This window comes from Hippopotamus amphibius, chromosome 5 (assembly GCF_030028045.1).
Source record: "Hippopotamus amphibius kiboko isolate mHipAmp2 chromosome 5, mHipAmp2.hap2, whole genome shotgun sequence".
In the NCBI taxonomy this organism is placed as follows: Eukaryota; Metazoa; Chordata; class Mammalia; order Artiodactyla; family Hippopotamidae; genus Hippopotamus; species Hippopotamus amphibius.
This window is the reverse complement of record NC_080190.1, coordinates 148332021-148357133: the sequence shown is the minus strand read 5'-3', so window position 1 is coordinate 148357133 and position 25113 is coordinate 148332021.

The following is a 25113-nucleotide window of genomic DNA, read 5'->3' as shown; positions in this document are numbered from 1 at the left end:
ATCAAAAAAAAAAAAAATGAAAAGGCAACTTACTAAATGGGAGAAGATATTTGCAGACAATATATTCTATAAGAGGTTAAGATCCAAAATATATAAAGAACTCATACAACGCAACATCAAAAAACAAACAACCCAATTAAAAATGGGCAGAGGACCTGAATAGACATTTTTCCAAAGAAGACATATAGATGACTAACAGATATGTGAAAAATGCCCAACTTCACTAATTATCAGGGAAATATAAATGTAAAGATCACAATGAGATATTACCTCACACTTGTCAGAATGGCTATCGTCAAAAAGACAACAAATAACAAGCATTGGCAAGGATGTGGAGAAAAGGGAATCCTCATGCTTTTTTTTTTTTTTTTTAAGCTCTTTACTGGAATATAATTGGTTTACACTCTTGTACCAGTTTTTGAGGTACACCAAAGTCAATCAGCTGTATTTATACACATATCCTCATATTTCCTCCCTCCTGTGACCCCCCCCCACCCTCCCCATCCTGGCCCTCTAAGGCATCACCCATCATCGAGTCAATCTCCCTTTGTTGTACAGCAACTTCCCACTAGCTATCTATTTTACCGTTGGTAGTGTAAATATGTCTATGCTACTCTCTCACTTCGTCCTAGCTTCCCCTTCACCCCCCGCCCCCCCCCAACCTTGTGTCCTCCAGTCCATTCTCTGCATCTGCATCCTTATTCTTGTCACTAGGTTTATCAGTACCAATATTTTTTTTTTAGATTCCGTATGTATGAGTTAGATAGAATATTTGTTTTTCCCTTTCTGGCTTACTTCACTCTGTATGACAGACTCTAGGTCTATCCACCTCATTGCATATAGCTCCATTTCATTCCTTTTTTACCTGAGTAATATTCCATTGTATATATGTGTCACATCTTTGTTGATGAAAATGTAAATTGCTGCAGCTACTATGGAAAACAGTATGGAGTGTCTTCAGAAAATTAAAAATAGAACTGCCATATGATCCAGCAATTTCACTTCTGAGAATTTACACAAAGAAAACAAAAATACTAATTTGAAAAGATAAATGCAGATGAAAGTTTATTGCAGCATTATTTGTAATAGCCAAGACATGGAAGTGACCTAAGTGTCCATCAATAGACAATTAGATAAAAAGGACGTGGTATATATATACACTCAGCCATATATATTACTCAGCCATAAAAAAGAAAGAAATCTTGCCATGTGTGACAACATGGAATAAAAAGTGTCCACAGAGAATAAAAAGAGGCCACAGGCTGGAAGAAAATATTTGCAAAAGATATATCTGATAAACAACTATTATTTGAAATATACATAAACTATTAAAACTCAAAAACAAGAAAACAAAATCTGGACAGATATCTCACCAAAGAGGATATACAATAAGCAATAAGCACATAAAAAGATGCTCTATCTTGTATGTCATCAGGGAAATACAAATTAAAACAGTAGGATACCACTACAAGCCTACTAGAAAGGCCCAAATCCCGAACACTGGCAACAAATTCTGGCAAAGATGTGGAGCAACAGGAACTCATATATTGCTTGTAGAAAGGCAAAATGGTACAACCGCTTTGAAAGACAGTCTGACAATTTCTTAAAAAATTACACATACTCTTGCATATGATCTAGCAGTTGTGCTCCTTGATATTTACTCATAAGAGTTGAAAACTTTTGTCCATATGAAAACCTAAAGGTGAATGTTTATAGCAGCCTTCATCATAATTGCTGAAACCATCTGGAAGTAACCAAGATGTCCCTCAGAAGATGAATGGATAAACAAACTGTGATACATCCAGACAATGGAATTTTATTTGACACTAAAAAGAAATGAGCTATCAAGCCGTAAAAAATCATGGAGGAAGCTTAAATACATATTACTAAGTGAAAGAAGCTAAGTTTGAAAAGGCTACATACTGTTTGATTCCCAATATATGCAGTCTGGAAAAGGCAAAACTATGGAGACAGTAAAAAATCATTGTTTGCCAAGGACTGGGGTAGGGAGAGATGAACAGGTGAAGTATGAAGGATATTTAGGGTGTGAAACTTCTTTGTATGATACTATATGGTGGATACACATCATTATACATTTGTCTAAACCCATAGAAAGTATGGTACAACAGCAAAAGTGAACCCTAATGTAAACTATGGATTTTGGGTGGTAATGACTGTCAATATAGGTTCCTCAATTGTAACAAAGGTACCACTCTGGTGGGGGATGTTGATAATGGGGAAGACTGTGTATGTATGGGATGGGGGTATGTGAGAACTCTTTGTACCTTCTGCTCAATTTTGCTGTAAACCAAAAACTGCTCTAAAAAAATGAAGCCTATTTAAAAAAACAAAAGAAAAATTTGTTTAAGTTCCAAAATGAAATTCTTATGATGTGAGATAATTGAGGAAACTTTTGGAGGAATTAAATTGTGTGGGCTAGCTGAAATTTTCAAGTAAAAGTTTTTAATTCTTTTTTTTACTAATACAAAATGCATGCTGAATTTTAGCAAATTTAAACACTTTATATAAAAGTATAAAGAGCAGTTTATAAAAGCTGTTCTTAGCTTTTTCTAAATTACCCATCTCAATCTTAAATTAAGTATGCGTTGTTAAAACTTTGCTGTGCCTTCTTCCAGACCATCTCATATTCACTTATGAACATTGCATTATTTTTTATTAGAATGTATAATAAAAAACCAAGGATGTTGTTTTTCTTATTTGCCACTGTATACTTCCTGCACAGAACACTGCTTAGCCGGTAGTAATTCCTCAAGAAATGTTTATTGAGTTATAAATGAATGGGTGTATGTGTGTAGCTAGGTAGGCAGGTAGATAGATAGATGATAGATAGATAGATAGATAGATAGATAGATAGATAGATAGATAGATGTGTGTGTATACAAAGAAAAAATACAATCACAGTTTATATATTTTAATTTTATGGGCTTGCTATCATCAAACAGTATGTTTGCTATGTTGAAATTTTCTTTCATATTAATATATTAAACCATCTTCCTAGATCTAAGTAGCTACATGGAATCTAATTATACCTTTTAAGGTATTGAGCCTGTCTCCAAAAGATGGAGCTTTGGGTCATCTGTAATTATTCATTAATACGCACAATTGAATGTTCTTGTATTTGTATTTTTTTGCATAGTTTTAGAATTGCTAGATCAAGTGTACTTGAGTTTTGCATTTTGGTGAGTTTTGGACAAGTTCTACTCCAAAAGTTTGAAGCCAATGATATGGAAGGATTAGGGGCTGTATTAAACTTAGATTTATAAAATTGGGTCCTTGTCAGAAAATCAAGACAATCTCTAAAATTCAGCATTTGAAGTCTTTATTACTCAGTGTAAAGTTTATTTGCTTTAATAGTGATTTAATAAATTGGAAAGCTCATTCCAAATTTCACTAATTGGGGTCTATCACATCTTCTTGTGTTACCAAGTCCAAGTTCATACTGTTTGCCATACAGACCAGTTGTTGGGGCAAGGAATAGTGACTTTATTTGGAAAACCAGTAGACTGAGAAGATGGTGGACTAATGTCCCAAAGAGCCATCTTACTGGAGTTACAATTCAGGCTTCTTTTATACTGAAAGGGGAGGGGGTATGGTTGGTCATTGCAAACTTCTTGGTGTCAGAATCCTTTGTTCTTGCAGCTGTCCATGTAGCTCTACTCATGATGTTTCTGTAAATCTCCAACAAGACAAATGTTATTCTCTGTTCTACAACAACTTATCTCTATATGAGTGGAAAAGTGTTATACTTTTGAAGGTCAGAACCTTGAGAATGGGCTATCCTGTGTATTTCAGACTATAGGCAACATTCTTAACTTGTAGCAAAAGCAATAGAATACAGTAAAGTAAAAAAATGTAAAAGAAACAGATCCAGTATGGAGTCAGATTTGTTCTTCCCTATCAAACTTGCAGTGTTTAAAAATAACAGACTCTTACACCTTTTATCTGAAAAGCTAACAACATTTGCATTCAATCCCGGTGTGCTTTCTGTTCACACAGTTCCTCATTCATTCATTTACTTGATAAGATATTAGTTATTGAGCTCTTCTTATTTGCTGATTACTTATATAGACCTAGGTGATCAAGACAGATACAGTACCTGAACTTAGAGACTTAATGGTCTTGTGGGAAGGTAGTATAAATAGCATTTATAATAATGCAACAATAGCTATATTTTGATTATGTGAAGCATACAGTGAGAACACAGATTGGCCACTTAATTCACTTCCAGTAGCAAGGTAGCCGTCAAAACATGCAACCTGACATCGAAGAAGTGAGATATGACCAGGTAAAGATTGGAAAGAATAGAGATCCAAACAAAAGAAGAACAGTGTGTAGTTTTTAGAGAATTTGTCCAAGGACCTAAAAAACAAAAACAAAAACAAAAAAACTTAATGTGTCTAGAACATTGAACAAAAGGGTGGGTTTTTTTTTTTTCTTCTAAAGTATGTTGCAAGTTTAAGCTTATTTTTTTGAAAAGTAAGATATTCTCCTGCTACATTCTTAGTATATTCCAGTTTTTATTGTAAAGTAAATTATTTATAGGTTTTTTCTTACAGTATATGTTTTTATGGAAAATTTTCCCTGAGTGGTATTTGACTTTCAAAGAATTTTTTTTTCAGATGCCTAGGACTCTTCTGGCAACTGTAACTTAAAAACAGTTTGTCCAGCTGCATTGCTAGGTTTGAAGTAAATTAACACTTGTTTATAATTTATAAGTTATGAATATATAACCTTACCTTTTGGTAAGATCCACAAGCATCATAAAATAGCTGGTTAAAAATGTAGGAAACATAATGGTTGTAATCTAAATTTATAGACTGGTGAACTCATAGGGCTTGCAAAAATGTCATTAGCTCTCATAAATTACACTTGAAGTGAAATGTCATTGTGTATTTGGAAACTCTGCATTTAATAAATCATTATATGCCAGAGATGAATTCATTCTGCAAGAATATCAAGTATTAATGTGATAGAATTTAAATTTCTCTCTTATTCCAAGTGAATATTTTTTTGTGGGACATCTGAATAAGCCAATAAAGAATACATAAAGGAATTTACACTTTTTTCCCTTAGTGTCAAACAGAATTAGAGCACATGAAATTTGCAGCCAGACACTTTAATTTTCTAACGCATAAACCTGGTAGCTTTCTGTAACTCTCATTTTAGTTAGACTTCCAAGAGTGATTTCTATTTGACACATGTACAAGTTTTTGTTCCTAAGGTAGTGATCTTCCCATAGAACATAGTGTTTCTAGTTTTAAAATCTTTCATAATTAAACTTTGAGGCTTTAGTGAATAAACTAGTACCTGGCCATGCCAATTATATCAGCTGAAAATGTGATTTGAATTTATGTAAAATGATAGGAATTGGTGGACTCTCATTACTCCTCAAGAGGTGCATGCATGCAAAAGACAAAATGACACACAAAAACAAAAGCTATAGCAGTTTTCACTGCTTTTCAAAAGTCTGAATGTGATGAAATGACCAGAAACTTTGTGTACCGTAATGTGTACTTAGTGGAATTTTCAGGTGTGTAGCTTTCACATACTGTCTGACTGCATCCTATAATTTTCCTTAGTTTTGCTTTTACATAATTTAGGTTGAAGCCTTGTAATTTATTTTCTGAAGTCCTTTCTGTGCAAGAATGTAGTTGTACTCTATCACATCTGAAAGATACTTTATTTCATTTTGATTTTTATAGTTTTTTTCCCCAGCAATCATTCAGTGAATGTGAATCACAGTAGGAGACAAAATATATGTCCAAATCATTTAAAGGAGATTGTCCTTTGAGGGTCAAACTTTGTGAAGTAGTTATTTTGTCAAAAATCGTTCATGACCATAAAGAAAAAGAAATGTAAAATTCATGGAAAATTTTGATATACAGTAAAACCTTGGATTGCGAGTAACTTGTTCTGCGAGTGTTCTGCGAGACAAGCAAACATTTCTAATAAATTTTAACTTGATAAATGAGCGATGTCTTTCAATACGAGTAGTACATGATGCCAAACGTCACACGATCACAACTGAGCCAGTGGCGCTGACCACTGACAAACTGATGGATCTGCATATTGAGCAATAGCAAGAGGTTATGGAGGAGATCTCGTCTGCAGAGGAGGAGGAGAAAAAGACAGAGGAATCCCTCACTTCAAATGTGATTAGGGAGATGTGTAAAATGTGGGAAATGGAGCAAAATTTTGTAGAGAAGCACCACTCAAATAAGGCTGTAGCAGTGCGAGCAATGAATCTGTTTAACGACAATGCAATGTCACATTTGAAAAATCCTCAGAAGGAGGCCAGATCAAATGTCATTGGATAGGCTCCTTGTTAAAGCTGAATGAAAAGAAAAAGATTCCATTGAGCCAATAGATAGCAGTGATTCCGTTAGTGATAGTGAAGTCGTCCTACACAATAACCCTCCTCCCTCTTGTCTCCCTCACACTAGCCACGAAGGTTTTAAAAGGTAAGTGCAGGTTAATTTGTTTACTTTTCTTTATATTTAGTGTTTTCTTTATTATTTTGCCTTATATTACTGTATTGTGATCACTTTTATATGAATATTTTTGTGTTGTGGAATGAATCATCTGACTTTCCATTATTTCTTATGGGGAAATTTGCTTTCATATACAAATGTTTTGGATTACAAGCATGTTTCTGGGACATGTTATACTTGCAAACCAAGGTTTTACTGTAATATGAAAATATTTTTGAATTAAGCAAAATGATTGAAAATCTTTTGAAATACCTCACAATCGGGACTACAAAGGTCACATACAAGCCACAAATCTCAGCCTATTTCTTATTCTTTAAACTTTCTTTTCAGTATAAGCAGGGGTTTGTCTCTGTGAGGATTTTAGGATCATGCTCCCTAAATTGATGTAATTTTTACTTCTCTTGTCAATCAGAATTGAAACAAATTTTGTGAACAGCTAGGTCATTGTCAGTATAAACCTATTTCTATATGGATGGTATGTGCATATTTATAACCTCCCTAATACAAAATTTTTGCCCTTTAAAGGTAAGAAAATTTGTATGGACATAAAAATCACAACAAAAAAATAGTCATGAATCCCTAATGGAATATATTTACTTAAATTGCACATGAAGGGTAAGATAATTACAGTGAAAGTAATCCTGGAAATAGAATTAAATTCATAATTTAATTTGCAGACAAAACTATAATCCAAAAAGATACATATACCTCTATGTTCATAGCAGCACTATTCACAATAGCCAAGACATGGAAACAATCTAAATGTCCACCAACAGATGAATGGATAAAGAAGATGTGGTACATATATACAGTGGAATACTACTCAACTGTCAAAAAGAATGAAATAATGCCATTTGCAGCAACATGGATGCAACTAGAGATTGTCAGGAAAAGAAAGACAAATACCATATGATATCACTTATATGTGGAATCTAAAATATGACAGAAATGAACTTACCTACAAAACAGAAACAGACTTGCAGACACAGAGAGCAGACTCTGGTTGCCAAGGGGGAGGGAGGTGAGGGAGGGTTGGATTGGGAGGTAGGGATTAGCAGACGCAAACTATTATATATAGACTAGATAAACAACAAGGTCCTACTGTATAGCACAGGGAAATATATTCAGTATCCTGTGGTCAATCATAGTTGAAAAAAACAAAAATCCTACAGTTAACAAAAATTTAATGGGGAAATATTTAATAAATTACTTTTGGATTTCAGCACAGTAAATAAGTAAGTAAATAAATAAATAAAAAATTTCAAATTACTTGTACTTGAATACGAGGAATAGGAATGGACCACCCATCACCACTTTATATAGGTGACTCCATGGTTTCCAAATTTAGAATACCTAAAGAATGATCGACACAGAGAGTTACCGTTCCTTAAAAATAGTTGTAAAAGCAGTAGAGTATATGAATTTGTAATAGAACTCAGAGTATATTTCTTTATTATAGATATAGTATTAATTTCCTGTGGCTACTGTAACAAGTTGCTAAACACTTGATGACGTCACAGAAATTCATTCTTTCACTGTTATGGAAGCCAGAAGTCCAAAATCTATATCACACGGCCTGTAATCAAGATATCAGTTGGGCTGTGCTCCCTGTGGAGGTTCTAGGGGAGAATCTGTTCCTTTTCCTCTCTAGCTCTGGTGGCTGCTGCCATTGCTTGGCTTCTAAGCACATAATTCCAAGATCCGCCCCTGTGATCATATTTCCTTCCATCTGTGTCAAATCTCCTTCTGCTTCCCTCTTATAAAGACATCCTTATTATCAGGGCCCACCGGGATAATCCAGAGTAATCTCCCAATTTCAAGATCCTTAACTTAATGATATTGGCAAAGACCCTGTTTCCCTTTAAGGTGGAATTTACAGCTTCTCCTGATGAGGAGCTGATACCTTAGCATGCCCATTATTCAGCCAACTATGGTCATGGATAATGAAATATCCTTATAATGGTTGGCTCAGAAATGTTCATTGAAACTAGTTTTTCATGAGTTTTAAAATGTGTAAATTGTTAATCTCTCACTTTCTTGGGGAGAACTTAGCATTTTTTCATTATCAAAGACCAGGGTGATCTAGAAGTAGAAGGCAGCCCAAATATATATGACCCCTGACTATCTCACCTAGAAAAATAAGCCCCACCCTATTCCAGGACAGAGTCACTCCCAAGTGGTGATACCAGCTAACAGAGCAGGAGAGACCAAAGTCTGTGAAACACAAAATTTATTTATTTTGACTCCAGGAAAAGCCACTGGGAAAAATGTAGTACTGGAAGATCCCAGACTGCAGACTCAAAACTGTTTTTGTTATTTATAAGCCAAATTCTTTAGACTTTCTGCTAACATTTTTTCCCTCAATTTTCCACTCTCTTTATTAAGGTAATATAATAAATATTTTTATTTCTGATAACAAACTTGATGGGAAGCAAAGAATAAAATATTAGCAGAACAAAGGGAAAATTGGTAGTATAATTCAGTAAATAAACTGTTAAAATAATTGAATTCTGATCCCCAAATTTTATTAGTAATATTTAAATATAAAGAAATACTTCTGCAATGTACTGAAGACAATTATTTAAATTATAGCAGGAAAAAATCAGTGTATTTGGAGAAAATACTTAAATGATTTTGTCATCATGCTTTACATTTTACTTCCAAATGGTTAAAAAGTAACAAACAACAAACCAAAAAAACCCCCTATCATTATATTCACTATCTGCAAAAGCCTCTGACTTTAAATATACAAAAGCTTTATTTAAGAGTAGTGATAAGGGAAATAAAGGAAAGGATGCTATGAAGAGATGATTGTTTTGCCTTGGAGCAAGTTTAAAAATTTATAACATATACTTTACTGAAATATTTGTGAATCTCTAAAAGCAAACTGCATTTTTGTTTTTTACAAATAACCTCACTTTGCAAGATAAAATATACTGAAAACCAATTAATTTACTTGTGACTTAGTTCCCTTTTCCATACAGCTCATTGCTTCCTCATTTCTTTAGTAAGGTGAGGGAATTAGCATACCTGTGCAGTTAGTGGAAAATCCAATTCAAAGTTATTTAAGTAATAACAAAATTCATAATCTCACATTAAAAAAAATTCCAAATTGTGATGGCTCCAGAATCGGTAAACTCAGTGCCTCAAAGACATATTCGATTTACCCACATTGTTCAAATCTTTCGGCTTTGCTATCTCTGAAGTTTTGATTTTGTTTTTAAAACAATTCTTGGTTCAAGCTGGCTATACTTACTTCAGGGTGTATGACCAGACACTGTCAAAAGGTAAAAGAGACTGTCACTTTCAACATCTATCTATCTACTCTCCCTCCTTTACCTATTTCAAAAAGCATTCTAGCAGACCCTGATTTAAGTCTCGTTGCCCAGTGTTTGGTAGCATAACTTTTGCTAAACTTACCTCTGGTAAAGTGAATGAAATTACCACAGTTGGTTTAAATTAATCATCTATAGTGTTTTGGATATTAGGAATTGGCAAAATTGTTTCCAAAAAACAGCCATTGCATTGATTAGTAATTTTTACAAAATATCTAAGAAAATAAAGTATAAAACAAATACTATTATTAAAATTTCAGTTGTATATAAGAACTGCAAAGAAGTTTGAATTGTTCATTATTAATTGTCATGGCAAATGCAAAATTAACTGGTGGTCTTTTGAAAAACTGGCTTGTTATTTCACCTCACATTCCTCCGCAGTGTGGAGCTGTCATCAGCAACAGTCTTTCCAAGTAGGAAGGCAAAACAAAACCTGTCTGCCATTGCTGGTTCACAGTGTTTTCATGCCCCAGCAACTAGAAAACCAATGTAACTGGCTGTGATTTTATAGAACTTTTGATTTGGAACTTTCTGTCACAAATTACACATAAAAGTCTATTGCATTATGCCAAGCCTTGGCCAGTTTTTTTACCTGTGGTAATCAAGATAAAATAATTAAGAAATATATAGATCAGATATTGAGAATAAAGTATTTTTTAGTTTACATTCATCATAATACATCACTGCTGTGCATATTTATAATCATTTATATTGTTTAGTTTGTGTGAAAAATTAGCTTATGCCTACAATTCCATTAGGTAGAAAATTCTAATATGGGCAAGTAAGTGTCAGTCCTACCTACCTGTGGGACTAAAGATATTTCTTGATAAATGATTTTTGGATTAATGTCCCCTCATAGCTGATGTCAGTATAGCTTTTTAAAATACAGTATATTTTAGGATATTTATATTAGGATAGCTTTTTTTTTTTTTTCCTGCTGTACTCTGCTGAAAACCATCCTGATTTAAATAAAAATGAGCAGATAACAAGAAGTTCTAAAAAATCATCGCTATCTGATTTTATTTTATATATCTCACTTTTTTATTTTGGTAAAATGACTTCTTAATATGAATGGAGATGAAGAGAAGAGAAAATCTTTAGCTGAAGTATGGTAAAATGAAAGCTAATTCTACAGCATTGCTGTTTTCTCAACAAATTATAGCATTACCATGCTCATTCTGCATTTATATAAATAAACATAAAATGTATAAAAATAAGGGGAGAAATAAATTAGTTTTACTGTACAATAACAGCTCTCATATGGGTTCATATTTTATTTGACCAGTATAGCAGTTGAAAAGCCCAGTGGGGAGAACTATATATATGAAACTACCTTCCAAACAAAAGATGTGCAGCTTTTTAAATCTCTTGCTTCAGAGAAATCCTTTCATTCCATATTATGTGAAATAAAATAATCTGTGAACATAACCTCCTTAGACTGGTCCTTGAGTAGAATCTGAAAATTATGTATATTTTGTGAATTGTATTTATTGGCATATTTTCATATTTTTTGCTTCCAAGGAGCAAAAGATAGAGTAACAAAATGCCTTTCAGTATTAACAATGGAAGCCAGAAAACAGTGGAATGCTGTTTTTAGTGTGCTGAAGGAAAATAACCAAAAGTGAAGAATTCTATCCCTTTTCCAAAATTTCAAAAATTAGGGTTAAACAAAAATATTTTCAGAGTGAAATCTTTTACCACAAATAGAATCTCACTAATGAAATTCTAAAGCACATGCTTATGATATAAAGCCATCCATTGAGCTGTGAGATGCAAGAAGGAAAGAAGAGCAAAGAAAGTTGTACATATGAGATTTATATAAATAAATACTGACTGCATAAAATATTAATTATAATAATCATATATAGTTGGGTTGAAATAAATGAGGCAACATTAAAATCACAATAATGTATAAGCCTGACAATTCATAAATATATATATAATGTTAAATATTCTCAACCACTTGTACTATCTAGGAAGAAGAAAAAACTATTTCATAACTTTAAATTCATATAAATTAAACATGCAATTTATAATTTCTTGGATCATCTCAGAAACATTTTTTTAAAAAAAGAGCATTGATGAATGACTTCTGGTATTTTTTGATTTTGGATCTCTTTCTTGCCCATACCTTGTTCTGCTCAGTATTGCAGGACATCTTTAGACTCCTTTCCCATTTTCCAGTTTCCCTTATCAGCTAACTTTCTGCTGGGTATAGCCAATGGAAGGTACTAATAAGAGCTCAAGGACAGAAGAAAAAGGGAAGCCTTGGTATTTCTTTTTCTCTCTAACCCAGGCAATGTATTTGGAAGCAGCTGAGTCTCCTCCATGCTGTCAGATCTTATCAGAATGGCCCATAGTTCTTATCAGATCTTATCATAGTTCCTGCTTCTGCTGGATAACCCTAGCACCTGGGCTGCAGTAACACTGCCTCCTATGTTTGCATTCCTATCCTAGATGTGCCAAATTCTGGTTTGCCATACTTGCCACACTTGGCCATCATTTGAGTAATGAATTTCCTAAATTAATTTGACCTTTAGAAAAGTACAAAGATTGATTTCTATATCCAAATTGAATTCAAACTTACAGAATTAAGAAGACTATTAGAATTGTAAAAATAATTAATTGGCATTTCAGTCCAATAATTGATGAATAGTTCTAATAATCTGATTTATAGTTATAAATTCTACATAATTCTGTAAATTCTAGATAAAATACTTAACAGAAAAACTATATAATGGTATGGTAAAGTGTCTAAAAATAAGCAGAAACTGAAGGACATTTTACCTTTGAAAGAATGAAAGCATACAAGGTAAGATTTAACTCTATATGTCTTTTTTCCTAAATGCACCCCTGAGTCTGAACAACTTAGGTCAGGCAATACTCAAGGAGAGAGCCACAGTCCTTCAGCAGCTTGAATTGTCAGAGTTTAGGGCTATGAGATCAGCTGGAAATTAAGGAAGGAAATCCTGCAAAGGATTTCCAGCAGGGGACCCCTCAAATCTTTGTTTAATTCCTTTCAAATCCTAAATTGAACATGGAGTTACATATGTGTTAGGGAGACACCAACACACCCAGAAGAAAGGGACAGATGGAAAGGTGAAAGGACAGAGCAGAGATTTCATCTGTTGAATGTGAAGATGAAATAGAGCTTGACTTTTGAGCCAAATAAGCTATATGGACTTGGTAAACACCCCAGCATTACACAAACACACTCTAACAAAGCACAAAATCAATTCTCTACAGGATCTAAGTGATCAGCCAATAATTTAACTATTTGTTATGTCAAGAGTCAACACTAGTAAATGAGTGATACCATACTCCACAGTCTCTAGAATATTCAGTCCACAATTTTCCATATATATTTTAAAATTTACTAGATTTATAGGCAAGAGCTGTAGATTATATTGAATGGGACTTTTGCTGCATCCCTTGGTGAAAGCATTTCTTCTTTGGCAATCAGGACATGGAACTCTGAAAAGCTCAGATTTGTAGGGTCACCTTTACTTCTACCCCTTTGCAGACCTATGTATTTTTCCTACTGGAATATAGTACCATAGAAAGTTCTTTGATTCAATATGTATATTGCTTCCTGGGGATGATATCCCATCTGACCTGATGCTTCAACTTTACTTTCAATAGGCTGTTCCAATGCTTTATTAGGACAGCAGGTTTTGGGTGAAATGACAAAGTATCCTATGCTCATTGGCTCACTTCATACCTTCTTCATACTCCTGTTATGGGTCCCTTGGTTGAATGTGGGGTACGTGATATTGTATGAGATCCTATACCACTGAGCAAATATTTCTTAAGTTTACAGAGAGTGGTGCTGGCTGAGCCAGCACCAGTAGACAAAAAAAGGCAAACTCTTACTATTTCCTAGAGAACAAGTTTCTGGTCTTTCCTTATGTCCAGTCTCATGTCTTTACTCCAAACCTCTTCCCTTTGATCTTCTGAACTTTTCTTTCTAGGTCCCTGACCACCTGCCAAGCCTACTGCACAGGATTCCATATATATTCTAAACTCAGGACATTGTTCCTTCCACACCTAGTAGCCATTGGAAGGGCACACTTGTCAGTTTGTTTAGTTGATAGCTTAGAGCCGTATGATTAATGTATTGATAGGTTTACCCATTTTTGATTTTTATCCTAAGCATTATGAATTCACAGACACTTTAGTAATTGATTTAACAGGAAGAAAAATGCCAACAGATAAAGTTGGTAGTTCCTTTTCTTCTGTGGTTAAGAATTATGCATTCCCTTCTCAAAGAAACGATTGATCTGATCATTATTATTACATATGAATCACATAAATTACATTCCTTTTTAGTTTGGGAACTGGTGGTGGGAAAACACCGTTTCCACGTTGAGATTTAAATAAGCACTATCTCAAAATGAATTGAGAAGGAAAGTAATTATAGATTTCATTTTGTCCATGAATGGTTTTTCATGTGTACAAGAACCAAATGACATTTGCCTAATTAATAAATTAGTAGAATTAAGAAAATCTGTGGAAACATATCAGTCAAGGGGACAAGTTAAGCAGAAGGACACAGGAGCCCAGAGCAGCTATCAGCAGCATAATGACGTGTGAGACCTACAGACAATATTAAAGGGGCCAGTGTATCCACTTAATGAGGCTGCCAAGGAACCAGCTGCTGCTGTGGGGAACTGAGGTTCACAGCTTGACATCTGGGTCAGTGTTTGCCATATGAAGGGGAAAATGAGGATTTTAATGTGGTAGGGCAAATGGCACCTTTCCATCACTGCACAGTCGCTTTTAAAAGATGATTTTTTAAAAGGCAGCTTGCCATCCCTGTGAGGAGAGGTACTAATAAAATGATGTCAGTGCTTCAGAATATTTCTATAGATAAAAACTCAGAATGAATTAAAATATTTTTATTAATGATTTTTTAAAAGTCCTCAGTATTTGTTTTAGTCCATAGTGTGTGTCTGTGTGTATGGGAGGAGATGAGAAGTTAAAATCCTTTCATAACACTAAAGCAGGTTTCTAAATACTGTGAAGTTAGCTATCATGGTCGCTATCAAACATAATCTAATTATAATGTTGTCCTTGGTTAAGAAGACAGACATATTTCCTACTTTTTGTACAAGGAAATCCAAATTAGAGTAAAAATCAGAAATCTTGGGGTCTTTTTCTGATTCAACATCTCATATGAATTATTCAACCTCCTAGAGTCTTAATTTCTTTCTTTCTTTTCTTTTTTTTGGCTGTGTTGGATCTTTGTTGCTGCACACCGGCTTTCTCTAGTTGTGGCAAGAGGGGACTACTCTTCATTATGGTGTGCAGGCTTTTCATTGCAGTGGCTTCTCTTGTTGCAGAGCACGGGCTCTAGGCTTGCTGGCTTCAGTAGTTGTGGAACATGGGTTTAGTTGCTCCGTGGCATGTGGGATATTCCCAGGCCAGTGATCGAACCCATGTCCCCTGCTTTGGCAGGCAGATTCCTAACCACTGAACCACCAGGGAAGTCCCTTAAGTCTTAATTTCTTATTTATTAAAAACGGGATAAAAAGTTAAGTTCTTCCTACTTAATAAGCATCCATCAGGTATTTAGGAAAGTGCTAATATAGCATTTACCTAATACAAAGGAAATTATTCTTACTTAATCCTCACAGTTAGCTTAGGATGTAAGCAGATTAGTATGTGTTCACCATTTTACAGGCCTAAGACTAGAAAGCTTATTTGTCTTGCTTAGTATTATATAGTTTTTATGATGTGGAGCACAAAGTGGAACCTAGGTTTGTCATTATCCAGTACTTTTCCCACTGGTTCATGGTGTTTCTATAAACTTAGAAATTACTAGATAATAGAAAATATTATCATTTTTGTTAATTATTCAAACAATCAATATGCTGTTTATTCTATATAACAATTTTTCTAAAGCAAATTCTATGAAGATTGTTGATTAGCAAGATCAGTAACTTTTGGGGATAGAACAGACAATGTTCTCAACTAGAGAACTGACCAGACAGAAGGACAATTGATTCTGAAAGTGAATTGTGTCATCAAGTTCTGGGATGTCACTTAAAACAAGGGAAACAAGCATGCAAGAGAAATATGAGTAGTTAAGGGGACACATCTGTAGATTGAGCACCTGGAGTCAGAATCCAAGATTGGGCAGTATGTATAAGATTTATCAGCATTCCAGGCAGGAGCTGGCCAAAAGGAGTGTTAAACTGTACACATACTTGAAATAAAGACCCCCATTCAAAGCTAGAACAATATTGGGAATATATTTAAATAAAAATTGTTTGCCTTTTCTCTTTTTATGAAAACCAACCAAAAAATTGACCATGTCTTTTGTGAAACACTTTTGTGAAATCTACATGAGAAGCTCCATCATGTTTTTCACTTCTGACAAGCCACCTGCATATTTCTGAAGTTATATGTAGAAATAGTGCCATAACGCATGAGTCACTCATTTGAGTGCTAAACAAGTCATATCCAATATGTGTTTCCTGGAAACAAAATCCACACTGTTTTCATTTGAAATGTGTTAAAAAAAATCTGAAATATCACAATGCAGAACTTGTACATTCTACGTTGTGAAAATAGATTGAGATTTTGTCAGATTATATTCCAAATCAGAATATGAATTTAATGTGTCCATTTCTAAATGAGAGAAAGAAAAATATTAAATAAGAAGAACAAATGTTAGATAGGAAAAGTAAATTAGATTAAGCTGTCTTTCATATTCAGGAGTTCCATAGTTCCATTTCTAGAAATCAGTTATACAGACATTCAAATGTGTATGTGCAAAGATATGCAAAGTTTATTACTGCAACACTATAAATAATAGAGAAAAATAGAATGCAATGCAGTGTTTAAAATAAATTATATGTGTGTGTAGAGTATATGTATATGTGTGCATATATATTGCTGTGGGCTGTGTATCTCACTGTTGTACTTCATAAAGGTCACTCATAAGTACTGCTGTTAGATGGAAAGCAAGCACATGTGATAGGGAAACCACAAGTTTTTTGACCAGTCACATGTTGAGCCCCAGAGAGAATAGGACCACAACTATTTATGACCCAGTGGTAAACTCAGGTATCTGATTTCCTTTCTTGTGTGGACTTTGTCCCTCTTCTTACTTACTGATCTTACTTACATGATCATCTCAGGCATTACAATAAATGTTCTGAGAACTATACAAAAAGGGTTATGAGCCTCAATCTAGTTCTCCCTCAGGTATCTACTTGATTCCAAATTTTGTAACTTAAAATTGATATAAATTTTCCTTACCCCTTCACAGTAGAAGGTATCTGGATGAGCCAGCCATAGTTGGGTCAAAAACTTACCTTGTTATAGACACATAAAGTGAAACATAATTGGCAAAATGTGTTGATTGACATTCTGATCTCCAAATTTATAGGAACATACTTTTTTCTTATTGTTGAGCTTGAAAAATAATAATTGATCAGAAATGAGATACCCTGTGAATAAAAAAGATTCCCACTTTTTTGTAGCAAGTTCCCAATAAGCATGCTAAAACTCCTGTTTTATGGAATATATGACTTGTATTACTTAAAACTATAATCAAATCAGTCAGTATTATTGAGTTTTTCCTTCTAAGTGATATTGATAGTGATGCTTTATAAAGATGGGCAGAAGAGGTATTTGAAAAAGAGAAGGTTGAATTCATATGTAATCTATAGATATAAAGGAAGTTAATATTGTAATCTCAGCTTAACTATCATGATAGTTTAAATAATATAAAATTTTTATGTTCACTCTGCATTTTACATCTGTTATTGAGCCATTTAAAGTGTTGATAGACTCTGGAGTAGAAGAGATACCATTCAGAACCCATTATCCCATATACTGTTAAACATACATTATTTCCAAATGACATAAGCTCATTTAAAAGGAAAAAAAATCCATTTGATTAGATCAGCATTTAATATTAGGCCTTTGTTTCACTTAAAAAAGTGAACATCACTAAATTTCAGGTATCAAACACCATCAATGAAACATGAAGAAACAATGATTTATTTTAAAAAATTGTGTATTATCTACATACACAAGTCTTGGAGAAAGAACCTATTCAGTGATATAGTCATTTTTATTAGAATTTGATACAGATGTCTTTATAGAAAATTGTTTCTTAACAGGCATGTTTACATTTACAACAGATGAAAAGTAAGTTTCATTCATTAAAACTAATAATGATAAATATCCTCATTTGCTCATTGAAAGTGCATAATCAGATTGATTAATGCTATAAATTAATTAGTTTACCAAATCAGGAGTGTGCAGTGATGTCAAATAGATGTAAGTAAATAAATGAATGAATGACCAGAACTAGTCAATTTCAATGTGGTATGTTGTCTGAGAGACATAGAACAATTTCACTTCTGCAGAGAATACCTCAAATTGGTGCCAGACAACATGACCTCTAATTATATTGTATGTAAAAGATAATAACACATATTTGAATTTTTGGAATCATACAGTATTCAGATAAATTAATTAAAAATTGTTCATTTACCCTGCAAAACTGCAAATTTGATATAGGGAAAATACCAAAAGGTAAAAGAAAAAAAAATGGGGAAAAGATAAAACTTAAGATCTAATTCCCATAGGTTAAAATGTATGGTTATGCTAACAGGAGACTAAGACAAATCCTTACAAACTAGAAACAATGGAAAAACATGAATCCAAAGAGCTAGAATGCCTCTGGATGTGGCCATAGGGTATCTGTCAATTTCCAGTGGCTTGGAGTTTGTGATTTTAATTAATGTGCTTTGCAGGAAGCTATTTCATGAAGCTGGAGTTTATGGAAGGCAGCACATTCATTAGAAAAAAATCTAGCATAAAACACACCTAGAGAGAGAAGATATTTAGATTCTTGCCTGCTACAGCCTTGAAGCAGAAGTGTGTGGGGGTGGGGGATATGAAAACTCTCCCTGAGAATTCTTACTACAGTACTGCCTTCCTTAGAGGAGAGGCTGAATTACCATCTCTGTGGTGCAAAAAAGACTCAATTTAAAAATTTAAGCTAAAGTGTTCCAGGAATTTTAGCACTCCTCACCACCTGGAGAAAGGACTGGGAAAAGTTCTTGGATGAATTATTTTAAAATATGACATCAAATAATTCCCATAATACAGTTACAAGAAATATGGAGTCACTTTTAGAAAAATGGAGACACAGATCAACATGAACAAGAATTTTTTTTTTTAAGCCACAGCAAAGAATGTTGAATTTGTATACATTTACACAGAGAATATAAAATGAAGATGTTTAGTACATTTATACAAGCAAAAGAAGGTACTGAAAATTTGGATCAGAGGCAAGACACTATAAAACTGACCACAACTGACAATTTAAAATACTATTTTTACAAAATAAAAATACTAACTAAAATAAAAAATGAGTATAAAAATTTAATAAATGGGACAATTAGAAAAGTGAGAAAGAAAAGGCACAGAATGGAGAAGAGATAAAGAAATGACATTATATAAAAGGTTAAGAGATATGAAGGAGAGACTTTTAAAACATCAATATGCATCTAATTAATTATTAGATTATTAAGAGAAGAAAGAAAGACCAGGTTGATGGAATAATGATTAAGAATATTGCAGAACTGATAAAGGCATCAAACCTCATATTTATAAGACCAATAAACCATACCATGATAAATAACACTCAGAAAAATGTATTTTGATACATTATTGCTAAATCAAAATCAACCACTCCTCCCCCCAAAAGTCTTAAAAGCATTAATAGCTTTTAAAGGAATAAAAAAGACAGCCTGACATTAGCAACCTGGTGGAAGATCACATCACTATTTATAAGGTAATCTTGCCAATAATATCTAATGTGTATGCTGATTCAACCACCAAATTGTAGTTAATACAGAAGACAGAGGGATATATTAAACTATAACAGTGATACAATGGAAAAAATATAAATTAAAAATTAAAACTACATAATTTCATTAACACAGTTTTGACTTCTGAAATTATAATAATGTAAAATAAAATTTAATTATAAATTTTCTAATGTATGAAGCTAAAATTTAAAGACCATACACAGGCATGCCTTGTTTTATTGCTCTTCACTTTATTGTGCTTCACAGATATTGTGTTTTTTAAAAATTGAAGGTTTGTGGCAGCCCTGCAAAAAACAAGTCTGTTAGTACCATTCTTCCAACAGCATTATATTTAAATTAAAATAGGTACATTGTTCTTTTAGACATAATGCTATTAAGCACTTAATAGACTATAGTGTAAACATAACATTTATTTATTTATTCAGTTTTAATTCTACTAGTTTATTCTTTATTTTTTCCAGCTCTTTATTGGAGTATAATTGTTTTACACTGCTGTGCCTTCTTATTTTGTATGTATGTATGTATGTATTTATTTTCTGTTTCAATTCTACTAGTTTATTATTCTTTTTTCTTTTTTGTTGTAAACGTAACTTTTATATGCACTAGGTAACCAAAGAATTCATGTGCCTTGCTTTATTGCAATAATCACTTTATTGTGGTGATCTGAAACCAAATATGCAATATCTTTGAGGTATGATTGTACCCAGGACAAGATTTCAAAACAGTAAATTATGTAGTTATTAATAAATATTTATTGATCACTTATGTTAAACATAAGTGTGCTAAGCACTGGATTTAAAAACATGCATAAGTCATGGGCATTTTTCACAGGTATCTCACAGCCTGATAGAAGATCCAGATGACTGAAACAGAATATGAGAAGTTCTGTAAGATACAGTCTTGGTACAATTCTCAATCCAGTTTTTATTTTTGTAAGGGGAAAAAATTAGGGCCGTCTTCTTAGATCTAAATGTCAACAGATAATTGTAAATCTTTCCAGGAAATGAATGAGGGTAGTGCCTGCCAGGCAGAGAAGTAAAAACATGTTCAAGGCACAAGGAGTGAAACACAGGAGCATTTTGAGGATCTGTTTGGTGAGTGGCGTGACATTCATCCACTAAACATTCAGGAATACATGCTGGTGGTGAAATAGTGTGTGGTCAGACATGTTTAGATAATATTTCCAGACTATGGAAGAGTTTGAACTTGGATTACTTCAACTTGTTACCAGTGATACAGAACTAGATTCACCTTTGAGTTTTGTTTTGTTTTGTTTTTCATTTGTTTGTTTTTAAGAACTTTTGTTGAGATACAGTTAACAGACAATAAACAGCATATATTTAGAGTGTACAATTTGGTATCCCAATCTCCCAGTTCATTCCCCCCCAACCCTCCCCGCTTTCCCAACTTGGTGTCCATGTGTTTATTCTCTACACCTGTGTCTCTATTTCTGCTTTGCATTTCCTCTTTCATAGTTGTTAGCATTTGCCTTAGGTACTGAGGTGCTCCTATATTGAATTCATATATATTTATAATTATCTCCTCTTCTTGGATTGATCCCTTGATCTTTATGTAATATCCTTTCTTGTCTCTTGTAACATTTTTTATTTTAAAGTCTATTTTATCTGATATGAGTATTGCTACTCCACCTTTCTTTTGATTTTCATTTGCATGGAATATCTTTTTCCATCCCCTCACTTTCTGTCTGTATGTGTGCCTAGGTCTGAAGTGGGTCTCTTGGAGACAGCATATATATGGGTCTTGTTTTTGTATCCATTCAGCCAGTCTGTGACTTCTGGTTGGTGCATTTAGTCCATTTACATTCAAGGTAATTATTGATATGTATGTTCCTATTATCATTTTCTGAATTGTTTTGTTTTTGTAGGTCCTTCTCTTCTTTTATGTTTCCTGCTTAGAGAAGTTCCTTTAGCATTTGTTGTAGGGCTGGTTTGGTGGTGCTGAATTCTCTTAGCTGTGGCTTGTCTGTAAAGCTTCTGATTTCTCCGTCGAATCTGAATGAGATCCTTGCTGGGTAGAGTATTCTTGGTTGTAGGTTCTTCCCTTTCATCACTTGAAATATATCATGCCACTCCCTTCTGGCTTGCAGAGTTTCTGCTGAGAAATCAGCTGTTAACCTGATGGGAGTTCCCTTGTATGTTATTTGTCGTTTTTCCCTTGTTGCTTTTAATAACATTTCTCTGTCTTTAATTTTTGTCAGCTTGACTACTATATATCTTGGCATGTTTCTCCTTGGATTTATCCTGCCTGGGACTCTCTGTACTTCCTGGACTTGGGTAGCTATTTCCTTTCCCATGTTAGGGAAGTTTTCAACTATAATGTCTTCCAATATTTTCTCAGGTCCTTTCTCTCTCTTGTCTCTTTCTGGGACCCCTATAATGTGAATGTTGGTGCGTTTAACATTGTCCCAGTGGTATCTTGGGCTGTCTTCAGTTCTTTTCATTCTTTTTTCTTTATTCTTTTCCACATCAGTGATTATCACCATTCTGTCTTCCAGGTCACTTATTCGCCCTTCTGCCTCAGTTAATCTGCTATTGGTTCCTTCTAGTGTATTTTTCATTTCAGTTATTGTGTTGCATATCTCTGTTTGCTTTTAATTCTTCTAGGTCTTTGGTAAACTTTTCGATCTTTGCATCCAGTCTTTTTTCAAAGTCCTGGATCATCTTCACTATCATTATTCTGAATTCTTTTTCTGTAAGGGTGCCTATCTCTTCTTCATTTAGTTGTTTTTCTGGGGCTTTATCCTATCCCTTCATCTGGTACAAAGTCCTCTGCTTTTTCATTTTCTCTATCTTTCTGTGGCTGTGGTTTTCAGTTCTGCAAGAAGAAATACTGCTGATACTGCTTGATGCTACTGTCTGCCCTCTTGTCTCACCTTTGAGTTTTAATGTCCTATCTCTTGTATCAATTCCTGGAATTGAAAGTCATTCCTGATTTGCAACTTCAGAGAGAGCAACTCTTCACATTATCTAAGTAAAGTGTCCCAAGTCTCACTTCTGCTAACAAGATCAGTGCTCCAGGAGGCTCTTTCTGTGCTTTATGGGCAGAAAACAGGAATTCTAACTCAGAATTCTAACACTCCCTTACTTCTGGGGCTTTTCCTGATTTAAAAGTTTCAGCTTTGCAGCTGAGCAGGTGATGTCATTGCAGGACTCTAAGATATCATGTAATGTGATGGATTCCTTATACCCTCTCACTGTGATTGCTTTCTGGTATTTCTGTATGAGCTCAGACCCTCTTTATCCCAATATCCTAAGTGCCACAGATCATTTAAAATTGTTTCTCACTCAGTATCATATCTGCTAATTCCTTTTTTCCTGCTATTTTGAATTCTCAAAACAGGCCAAAATTTTGGTGACTGATATTGAACATAACTAGATATATCAAACAGCTTTCTAACATTTATGTAGTCATTTTCTCTACCTGTGACCTTTGTTCCATTACTTTTGCCTGGTTTTGTAACTGAGATGAGTTTTAGTGACTTAGTAGCATAAAGGGATCTACAAACTGTATTTCATATTCCATTCCTATCATCTATTTTACTGCAATGTCTCTAGAGATAGGAAAGCATTTCTACCTCTTTTTCCATACCAAAAATTGGAGTACCCTTGATTATTTTTATCAGTTATTCAATTAAATTAAACAACTTCATTTCCTATTTCTTTTTCAGAGGAAAATAGCTTTTGAGCAGAATGCTATCAGATGTGGAAATAAGTAACACTGCCACCAACATGTCAATTTAACATAATTTGATAACATTGAAATTTGATCAAAGTTTAGAGTTGCATCACATTTTTCACATTACTATTACCCATATTTCACTTTTGACTTGTGGAAGAGCCAATGACTGATAGTAGACTGACGTGTGCATTATAACAGCTGTTATCAGATATAAGTGCTAAAACATTTTCAGCATAGTAGTTAAAATTCCTGGCAGATTGCAAAGCTTTCTTTTCTAAGCATTAGAATTACCTTTTCATTTCAAATAAGGGAAATGACTTTGACCTCGTTCTAACACTTATTACCAAGAACATTTCAGAAAATGGATTAGTCAAAATATGCTTTGTCTTTGTTAGCATTCCCTGCATCATGAAATAACTAATGATTTCTATTACTAATCGTCATTACTAAATAGGTATTATTTGGAAGCTACATGACAATTTTTAGGCATTCTTTTGCTTTAATTGCTGTGGAGAAAAGAAAATTTTATTATGTAATGATATCATCTTTCAGTCAGTTAGCAAAATAAATTGGTTACCCACTGTGTGAATAATACACTGGCAGGCACATTTGGGAGGATACAAAGGAAGGAAATGGCATTTTCCTTCTCTTTCTTGAAGTTCATAAGATAGTTGGAAAGGCAGAGTCTAGTCGAGTGAAAAAGACGTCCAAGTCTCTGAGGGGACCTCAAAGAATTACGTGGCAGCATATGCAGTTTCTTATGGAAAGAGATTCCTGATGAATTATAAATATCAGTAGTTTTGTTTAAAGGATGAAATTATTGGATTAAATAGCATTAATAAGTCATAAACCTAATTAGATATTTCTTGAAATACATGTAACCCCAGGTTTGTGTCCCAAGTTTCCAATATTTGTGATCAAATTTTAGAGGGATGGATTTTAGTAAAGAAACCTAGCTGAAATTGCAAAATGGGAAAAAAATTTAAAAACCTGGTATTGGAATCAGGGTGGAATTTGAGGACTGGCCGCAGTACCCAATAGCCATGTGTTCTGGATGGTTTGTTGCCATTCCAACTTCTTGTTACATTCTCTGAAAAGTTAATTTGATAATACAGAACTTCTAGGACCATAATGAGCTTGCAGGTGATATTCATATTAAAAATATAACACAGTGCAGAAGTTAAATATATCATAGCTCTTATTTTTATGCTGAAATACAGGGAAATACTGAAATGTTAACTAATATTTGAAAATAACTAAATATTTGTAATCGCTGAAGTCATTACTTTTAAATGGTTTTGTAGTTATGTCCTTTGCTTCTTAGTTCTTTTCATATTTTTATCAGTGGATCACTTTGCTTCCAGATACAGATTTGGCCCTGTTGCCAACAGTGAAGCATCTTCTGTCCTTCAGGAGAATTTTAGGAGATTTGGAACAGCATCAAATCAAACTTTTTGCTTTCTGCTGAATTTGTATTCTAGTTCTAAGAACTTACTCTTATCTTGCTCCTAAGGGCAATTTGACCTAGTTGTTAAGAGCAGGATCTCTGGGTAATGTTATTCATACAGGGTATCCTCTTCAGGCACAAAGAGAGCAGAAGAGTTGAAAATAGACTTAGAGCAACAATATGAGAATAACTAACATAATTTTGCTATTTTCCCCCATTTGTTGATAAGGAAATAAGATTGATCTGAAACATAGTATAGACAC